Genomic DNA, 8,964 nt, shown 5'->3' with positions numbered 1-8,964 from the left:
TTCATGTTATCTGGGGAAGGAAAGGTCCAGACTTAAAATGTAGTTGTAGCAAGCATCTTTAGAGCCTGTTTGGCAGGCTGGGAACAGTAGTTGGCACTATAGACATTACCAGCCAATGTAGAGCCCAAGACCGGGCACAGCCTCATTTGAATTTTGAAAGGAAAGGCTTCCACAATAACCTTAGCCTGAGAAGTCAGTCACGTGGGCAAGACCATGATGCCGTGGTCTGAAGAAACACAACAGGCCATGCAAGCAGAAAGAGTACTAGACTAGATCTGCTTGTCTCCAGCGAGATGACTTCAAGGTTACTTTGAGGAGTTGGCGCTCTGGTGGTGCAGGCCCTGAGGGCCCACGGGCCCCGTGGCGCAGCTGCGACGCGCTCCATGGCTTCGGGAGGTGGTGTTCCTACTGATGAGGAGCAGGCCACCGGCTTGGAGAGAGAGATCATGATAGCAGCACAGAAGGGACTGGATCCATACAATATGCTACCTCCAAAGGCAGCTTCGGGCACCAAGGAAGACCTTAATTTAGTCCCATCCATTACCAACAATCGAATAGTGGGCTACATCTGTGAAGAGGACAACTGTACTGTCATCTGGTTTTGGGTGCACAAAGGCGAGAGTCAGCAATGCCCAAGCTGTGGAACCCATTACAAGTTGGTGCCTCACCAGCTGGCCCACTGAGTCCTGTGTTAACCTTTCAGAATGTCATGGAAAGTTTCTCTCTATAATAAAGACTAGCCATTGCATTGGCTCCTCCCACTTAAAAAAAAAAGAGTACTAGACTATGACTTGCAGTTTGATCCAATGAAGCAGGAGTCAGCTTATTAGGCCTAAGAACTTCCCACACTGATTTGTAAGTAGGCAGTTTGATGAGTACATCCTATCATCAAGAGCTGACTCTCAAATCAGGATGTGCAGAGATAATGGCAAGACGCAGCAGCCGTCTCCCATCACCCGCTCCCCTTAGGTAGGGGCGGGACTGGAAAGCAATGCTTTTTCCCTTTGTAGTTCCAGCCAAAGCCTCCATGTTTCCCCCAGGCTCAGATTTTCTGGGTGAATTTCCACCCCTGAGATCAATTGCTGCAACCTGGGAATTTTAGTGCGCAAGTGACCTCTGAGTCTTGGGTTGTATTCTTTGACCTGGAGCCAAGATCAGACCCCAAGGATATTTAAGGACATGATCCCCAAAAGGAGGAAACAGAGGCCCAGCTGGTAAACGAGGAGACACAACAAAAGTTTTCATGCAAAGATGTCTAACGGAAGAAGAGTACTATGGGCTAGTAAGACCTTTTCCGCATCTGTGTAAGTGGTCTGTCATCACTAAGTGTGTGTGTTTCCCCCCAGATTCACTCACACATTCAAGCTCTGACCCTCAGTGTAATGGAGTCCTTTGGAAGATAAGGAAGTATTGGTGAGATCATGAGGATTACCCCGCCCCTAGCCCCCATGCCGCAAGAGGGCAACTGCCTACAAGCCAGAATGCTCTCACCAAGAATGCTGCCACCACCCTACTCCAGAACTTTTAACCCTCCAGAACTGAGGGTAATAAACTTCTGATTGGTGTGTGTGTGTGTGTGTGTGTGTGTGTGAGAGAGAGAGAGAGAGAGAGAGAGAGAGAGAGAGAGAGAGAGAGAGAGAGAGAGAGAGATCTGCTGCAAAGAAATGTCAATTAAACTTGTAGGGTCCAGTGGGGATTAAAGAAGGCTATTGGTTAAGAAAAGAAAAAAGAAAAAAAGACTATTGGTTCAAAGAGATCCACGATTTGTGGCCTCGTAGAAAAACTTACACACCTACAAGCTTATCACAACCCTAAATATTGTAGAGGATGACACACAGTCCCCAAGATGCCGTAAGATAAAATATTTTTAAAATAATTTCTCACTAGATGTGTTTGTGTGTGTGTGTGTGTGTGTGTGTGTGTGTGTGTGTTCAAAATCTGTTTCCTCAAGAATAGGCATCCTAGGTAAATGAGCTTTAGCAATAAGACAGCCAGCACAAGCAAGGTTTTAGTCCATGTAGGCTGCCTCTAGCCCTCCATGCCCAGCATCTGTTTTGTTTCTACCTGAACTCATTAGAGCCACATCCCATAAAGGTAAGCTACCAAAACCCAGTTTAAAACTCTAAAGAGATTTGTCTTCACCAGTCTAAATTAGACCCCTGAACCAGACAGATTAAAACACAAAGGAAGCCACGGAACTTCCACGATGACGCCACTCCACATCACCTTCCACCTCCTGTCCTGTCCCTGGCACCCCCGGAAAAGAACTTAAAAATCAGGTTGACGTGGATGCCAGTACATTAGTCTTCTAGTAATTTCAGAGCTGTCTGAAACTTGGGGGGTTGTGGGGAATCAGAAGAGGATTACCTTGTCTTCCGTTTTTGTTGTTGTGTTTCACATTGCTCATTTGGTTTTGTTTTGTTTTGTTGTTGGTTTTTTTTTTTTTTTTTTGAATACCAAAGGAAGAATAGGTGGCTGGATGGACAGACAGAAAATTGCCTGAAGCCAGATTATTACTAGCTTAAGGAGTAATCTTTTAAGTGTATTGCCAAACATACCACAAAGAGAGCTGAAATAGCTCTCCAGCCAAAAAAGCTGAGGCGGTGTGGTAACCGCACACCTCAATCTGCTCTTCTGACCATGGAGATTTTAAAATGCTACTTTCATCTTGTTAAAAAGTGCATAAGTTGAGAATGTTTAAAGCTTCCATGACTACATGTGCTCTCATTTTCTTTCAACTGAAGCTTAAATTTTTAGGATTTTTTAAAAATATTATAATGGGAAAAATATTCATGTAATCTCCTGGAATTGCAGTAAATACAGCTATTCTAGCTGCTTTTTTCCTCATCTTCATTTTTATTTTGAAAGATAGAAGAAAACAAATAAAAAATTTACATGCTGTAGTCTCTGTCTCTGGAGCAGATGTGAGAGGTGCTGGCAAAATTGAAACAGGAAAGTTTTTTGAATTAATATTTGCATTTATTGTAACAAACTCAGACAATACAAGTGTGTGCATCAGAAAATGAAGGTCTCACTCTTCTCCTGTGTCATTACCTCAAGACAATATAGATTTTTGCACTATTTTCTATTCTTACATTATATGGAATTACAAAATGTTCCTGCAGTTAAATATACAGCTAACCTAATTTTCAAGTCTCCTTAAACTTACTCAAGAAGCCATAAGAAAGCCACAATGCCAAAGAGGTTAAATATTTTTCTTTCAAAAGTCAATAAATATTTGGTACCTACAACCTGAAGTACATAGAAGCCAAGGATAGTCTGTCTACATTCTCCGAGGTACAATGTTGACAGAAATTAAATTAGAGTAATTCACCAAGTAAAGACAGTTATAGTCAGAACCATGAAAGCTACTGTATTAGACACCTTGGAAAATAATCTAGGCAGGTAGATGCATGAGTCTGGGGTGTTAATGCCAGCCAACAGACTCAGATATGTACAAACAGCAGAATTCCTAGCAATCCTGACAGAGTCATCCCGACTTGCAACTTGTTACAAGAGGGACCATTATAAATTCTAGCACACTTTTGCTGCCCTTTTCTCCTGATGTTTTGATTTTTCCCCCTGTCTCAGCCACACCTTACTCTAAGAGATCCTTGACCACTGATCCTGATACACACAATGAAATGCATTGTTTAATGCTCCAAGCGCCAAGCTCCAAGCTGCGTGTGGTTTGCTCTCCTTATGCTAACAACTTGAGAGTGACGCAAGTTTTCAGTTGCCATGTTACTTGTCTATGTGTCATTGCCAAGCAACAGAAGTGACTGGGCTTCCTGGCGACTGAACAGTTTAGGCTGGATTTTCACTCTATGAGCCACCAAGTGCTAACTACTGAAACTGTCATAGTGTGGTCACCTGTATCAGGTGATTCATGGAGATGTTAAATCTCTCACGGCCTGTGGTGTGCAGGTAAGCCATTAGCACTCATTTCTCCAGGGCAGGGAGCAGCTTAACGCTCCTTCATGGCATCTGCCAGTTCCTTTGGAGTAAGTGTCTCTGTCCTGGCCGATCTGAACATCTCTGCACAAAGGCAGTGCAGAGTCCTAAGACGTCCTGCAAGCTGCTGCAAGTGAGACCTTAAAAAACACAAGTAGAAATTACAGATGTCCAAACTTGTCACCCCCAAGGGGCTAATGGTGACCAGGAAATTCTGTCCCACTACTCATTGCACCCCTCTCCCCTCTAAAAATTTGAGGTCAATTGCTGAGCATTTGAATCTTGAGCCCTTTGACCTGAATTCAAGATAAAGGTTCGTGTCTGTTAGTTCACAAGCAATCCCAATAGCCTGCTTCTAGGTTGCCTAGCAACCTGATGTCATCACCTGACACTGCCTTGGAGGGCCCACTAGCCCAGCAGGCCAACTTCTCTCTCTTTCTCTCTCTCTCTCTCTCTCTCTCTCTCTCTCTCTCTCTCTCTCTCTCTCTCTCTCTCTCTGGCAATTCCTCTTATTCCTCTCCCTCTCTTGCTGTCTTACCACCTGCCACTGCCTTCCCTCAAATAAACTTCTCTGTACCAGATCTATTGCATGGCCTCTCTATCTTTATCAATATTACAACAGTGTCCTCTTGCCATATTGCATATTTTATATTGTCACCTGTGGGAGGAATGGGAAACTGAAAGAAAAAAAGCAACCTCCATAATTGTTTTTCATATCCAAAGCAGTAGGGGCTTATTTCCTACCACAAGGACTAAAGTCAAAAGGAAGGCTAAGAAACTATAATTATTCCTGAAAGCACAGTTTCCACAAACAATGTGATGATCAGCACCTTCTACCAAAATGCTCTTCCACCCATCTCAACTTCTAGAATCACCACAAATTGGTCCACGTGGTAAATGCACAGCAAGGTATCTGCCTCAGCAAAAAGGTAGATATTTGTTTGCTGAATAACTATTTGGAGGTTCAATTCCCCTCTGTAGCTCCTTACAAGGAGAAATACTCATAAATACCCACAGCTATTTCAATATGTAGCAACATGGAAGTCACTGATTTTTTTTTTTTAAAAAGGCATTATTTGGTGATTTCTCAAGTTAGCAGAGAAAGAAATAACTTGCTCAATTATTAAAGGAAAATACCTATTTCTAAAATTACCCCCAAATAATTGCTGGATGTACTGTTATTATTCCTCCAAACTTTCAAGCTAGATACTCTGGCACCTAGCCTCTATGTGTCAACAGGCCAACTGAGCAACTGAAAAGTGATACCAAATGGGGCCTGGAGAAATGACTCAGAAGTTCAGAGCACTTACTTCTCTTGCAATAGACCCAGGTTTGATTCCCAGAACCAACACTGCAGCTCCCAGACATCTGTTAACTCACTACCCAAGCCTTTTGAAAGCCAGGTTTCTTCTTTCAGAGCTAAAAGACGTCAACATAGTACCAGAGAAGGCAGCTCACCAGCCAGCTGCTCCTGCCTCTTCTATGCAGATAAATACCAAGTAACCAGTCCATGTTCTCCCCAGCCTCCTGCTCCCAACCTACAGAGGCAGGGTGCCATTTAAATAAAGAAAAAGTGGGCTCAAACAACTTACCTGGAAAGAGAAAATGATGGCCCTCTGGAGGGTAGAATTTACACCAGTTATTTCCCCCTCCCTGTGAGTATCAGAAATTAGTGTTTCAGTAGGAGACGTTCACTAACTCCAGCTAAAGTCAGTTGACTCTTCCAGTGTTTAGGCATAGCTTGTAGTTAATTTACTTCAGTGTATAGACTCTGGGGACTCTTTTTGGTGTTTGTTTTGTTTTATTTTGTTTTGAAGGCACTTCAGTCAGCATCTGCTCTATCAACTGAAAATCAATGCCTTGAATAGAAAACAAAATTCTACTGATTAAAAATACTGCTTTGTTTTTTTTTTCTGATCATAACACTAAGATAAGTTCCTGTCTTCGGTAGCGAACACTTCTTCAGGGCCCACTATTGAGTTCTTTTTGGTTTTTTTTTCCTCTTCAGCTGGAGATTGACTTCAGTGGCACTGGTGCACTCAAGAAACGCTAGGGCCTGATCATAACACTAAGATAAGTTCCTGTCTTCGGTAGCGAACACTTCTTCAGGGCCCACTATTGAGTTCTTTTTGGTTTTTTTTTCCTCTTCAGCTGGAGATTGACTTCAGTGGCACTGGTGCACTCAAGAAACGCTAGGGCTTGCAATTCAACCTGTCTGCCAAATGCCCATTGTGACAATAGCAGAGTTTAAATCAGGCAATCCAACCTCGTCAGTATTCCTGAGGACAAGAGTGCTAGGAAGGCGGGGCAAGCTGACAGAGTAATGCAAGCTTTAATCCTCAGCTTCCCCCAATATTGATATAATACAGGAGTTTCTCTTACATGGAGTGAAGTTAATAACCATTTCTCACTCAGGCACCCGAGATACAACACCACCATTAGGCCGGGTCTTTGTAACAGCTGAGTCACTCCTTCCATTTGGTATCAATTAGGCTAATTAGTGGTTAGCAGCTCCAGCTGCCCTTCAACTATTTGGGGATGGCTCTCCGCACTCCAAGGTCTTCTCACACACTGGCATGGATGTCTTCACCGCTTAGGCAGGACGTTGTTTAGAAAGGCAGCGTTTGCTTGGCCGTAACATTTATCCAGCCAGTGTCACACAGTACCGTTTTTGATGACCACCCACCATTTCTATGGCCACTTCTGAGCCACCAGCTGTTGGAGTGCGATTTGTTGGCCACTGATACAACGGAATCCTAGTATCTTTTCATCTCGCCAGCTAGGTGGTCGGGGTGTGCTTTCCCCTGAGGGTACATGTACCTGTTAAAACACTATTTCTATTGGCTCTGGCTCTAAACCCAGGCAGAGGGGGATTAGGAGGCTGGTTTTTAATTGCACTTGCCTTTTTCTCTTACGAATGCCGGTCGTTGTACAGTGCCTTTTTGTGATATGAAAATGAGCACAGGATTAAAGCATATTTTTGATTCCTCACCAGCCATTCGAGTCTTTCAGGCACCTTCCTTAAGCCAGTGGGTATGCTTATCAGGCTGCTCAAGCCTTGGCAGGAGGCAAACACTGAGCCATTTCAAAGACGCCGGGCTTCCAGCACTAAAGAGAATCACTGGGAAAGAGTTTAGGAACATCACTCAAAGAACCGTTTAAACTGTCTGTTTAGTAATTGGATGCAAATCTTGGAACTTTTGACAGGTGATCGTCGCATTATTAAAATGATCCTAACACGTACGTAAGAAGCCTATGTAAATGGTAGAAAATATTGATTGTTCTACAGAGTTACTCTTGAAAAATAGCTTTTCAAAGTATATTATTACTTACACTTCATAATTTCAATTATTAAAAAAAATCTTGCTGTGACTCAATAATTTAAAAGTTTAAGAAAAGTCATTTTGTTCTACTGTATTCACAATATCAAGATTTTTATTCTAAGAAACTGGGTCTTCTTAGAGTATATATCAGTATAATTTTTCCAATGTTAATTCAAAAATTTCAAGGAGGCAATATGAAACTCTAGGATTTCTTAATCAAATATTGAAAATTATATAAGAAAATATGTAAGCAGTGATTTCCCCCCCCCATGTCAGATTTTATGTTTTACAAAATCCTCAAAATACATAACTGACATAAAAATATATGTGGTCAAATTACAAGTTAATATAATCTATATTTTCACTTTATAAATGATACATTTATTTGTGGCCTGTGCAGTTTATGTAAAATATATTTATATGTCATATGAATTAAGCCACATTCAAAAGTTTTAAGCATACAATTGAATTTGCAATATTTCAATAAATTTTTAAAAAATAGTTTTAAAATCCTGGGTGTTCTCATAAAAATGAGACAGTGTTTATAGCCATAAAATATTGTGGCCAGCAACAACAACAGCAGCAAAATATAAATAATGAAAGGATCCATTTTGACTAACATTAGCTCTGCAGATTAAATAATACAATGTTTTGAGTCATCCTATAAACCTATCAGCACATTTTAAAATATATCTATTTGGTTTTTAACTATGTCATCAGATTTGTTTTGCTTTTACAGTTTACATTCTTGGAAATATGCATCTATTTGTAGTCTGCAAACTCCACTCATTCACAGTAGATTGAAATTAAATAGTTACAACCAAATAGAAATGTCTTTGTGCATACAACAGGTTATGCCTAATTGTTGACAGCCAGTTAAAACTCAATCTTAGATATCTTCTCCTAAATATAACATGGCTCTTTGAAGAAAAGTTTCTTAAGTAGAATTACAAAAGCCCACAGGGCTTTAGAAAGGATGTGGAATATATTTTTTAATATGTTCTACATAGAAAGCAACTAAAACTTGAGACGTGGAGAAGAAAATGAAAAGTACAGTTCTCTACTAACTTCCAACATCACAGCTGATTCCCTTTACAACCACAAATGCCCTTAACCTGAGGCTCCCAAGCAGAAACAAATTCCTCTCCTTTCTCAACTTGAAAGCTGAGTCTCCAGCATAACTCTTTTCTGTAGCTTGTTAGGCCAGTTCCACACAAATCACATTGCAGCTTGCCATCGCAGACATCCATGAGAAATTTGCATTCTTTCTTATTCATAGCACTGAGGCAATTCTCAGAAAAGAAGTGAGAAATCAATGAAATGACACCAGAGCCTAAGAGAGTCAAATAGGAAAGTTAAAATGCACAAATGATACAGGAAATTTCAGTCCCCAAGAGGGTAATGTTAAGGAAGTGTCTACAGAGTAGCAACTTGGATTGTGTGGGTTATTTTACAAATTTTTACCATAGTTATTTTTTTAGCCATTCAATCTTTCATCTGTATGAAAAGGGATGATCTTACTGTCCACTATGGTAGCCACTGACCATGAGTCATTTATGAGCATTTCAGTAGTAGTTAGTCCATGTTGAAGGCAGCTTTAAAAACAAGAAACACACTGGATTGCAAAGACTTAGCACAAAACATATATAATATATCCTTAATACATCTTTAATATTAATTACAGATT

The 8,964-nt window shown here is 40.9% G+C and overlaps 1 pseudogene across 1 annotated transcript; it reads left to right on the top strand.

Moving 5' to 3' along the window:
- The first annotated feature begins 293 nt into the window (after positions 1–293).
- On the top strand, positions 294–774 carry LOC311583044 (cytochrome c oxidase subunit 5B, mitochondrial-like; annotated as a pseudogene). Its single transcript has one exon. The product of its transcript is annotated as a cytochrome c oxidase subunit 5B, mitochondrial-like (transcript).
- Positions 775–8,964: the final 8,190 nt, after the last annotated feature.

Source organism: Acomys minous (assembly GCF_964271855.1).
Source record: "Acomys minous genome assembly, chromosome: 14".
Lineage (NCBI taxonomy): Eukaryota > Metazoa > Chordata > Mammalia > Rodentia > Muridae > Acomys > Acomys minous.
The sequence above is the reverse complement of the archived record's forward strand: the minus strand, read 5'-3'. Positions and strand labels throughout refer to the sequence as shown.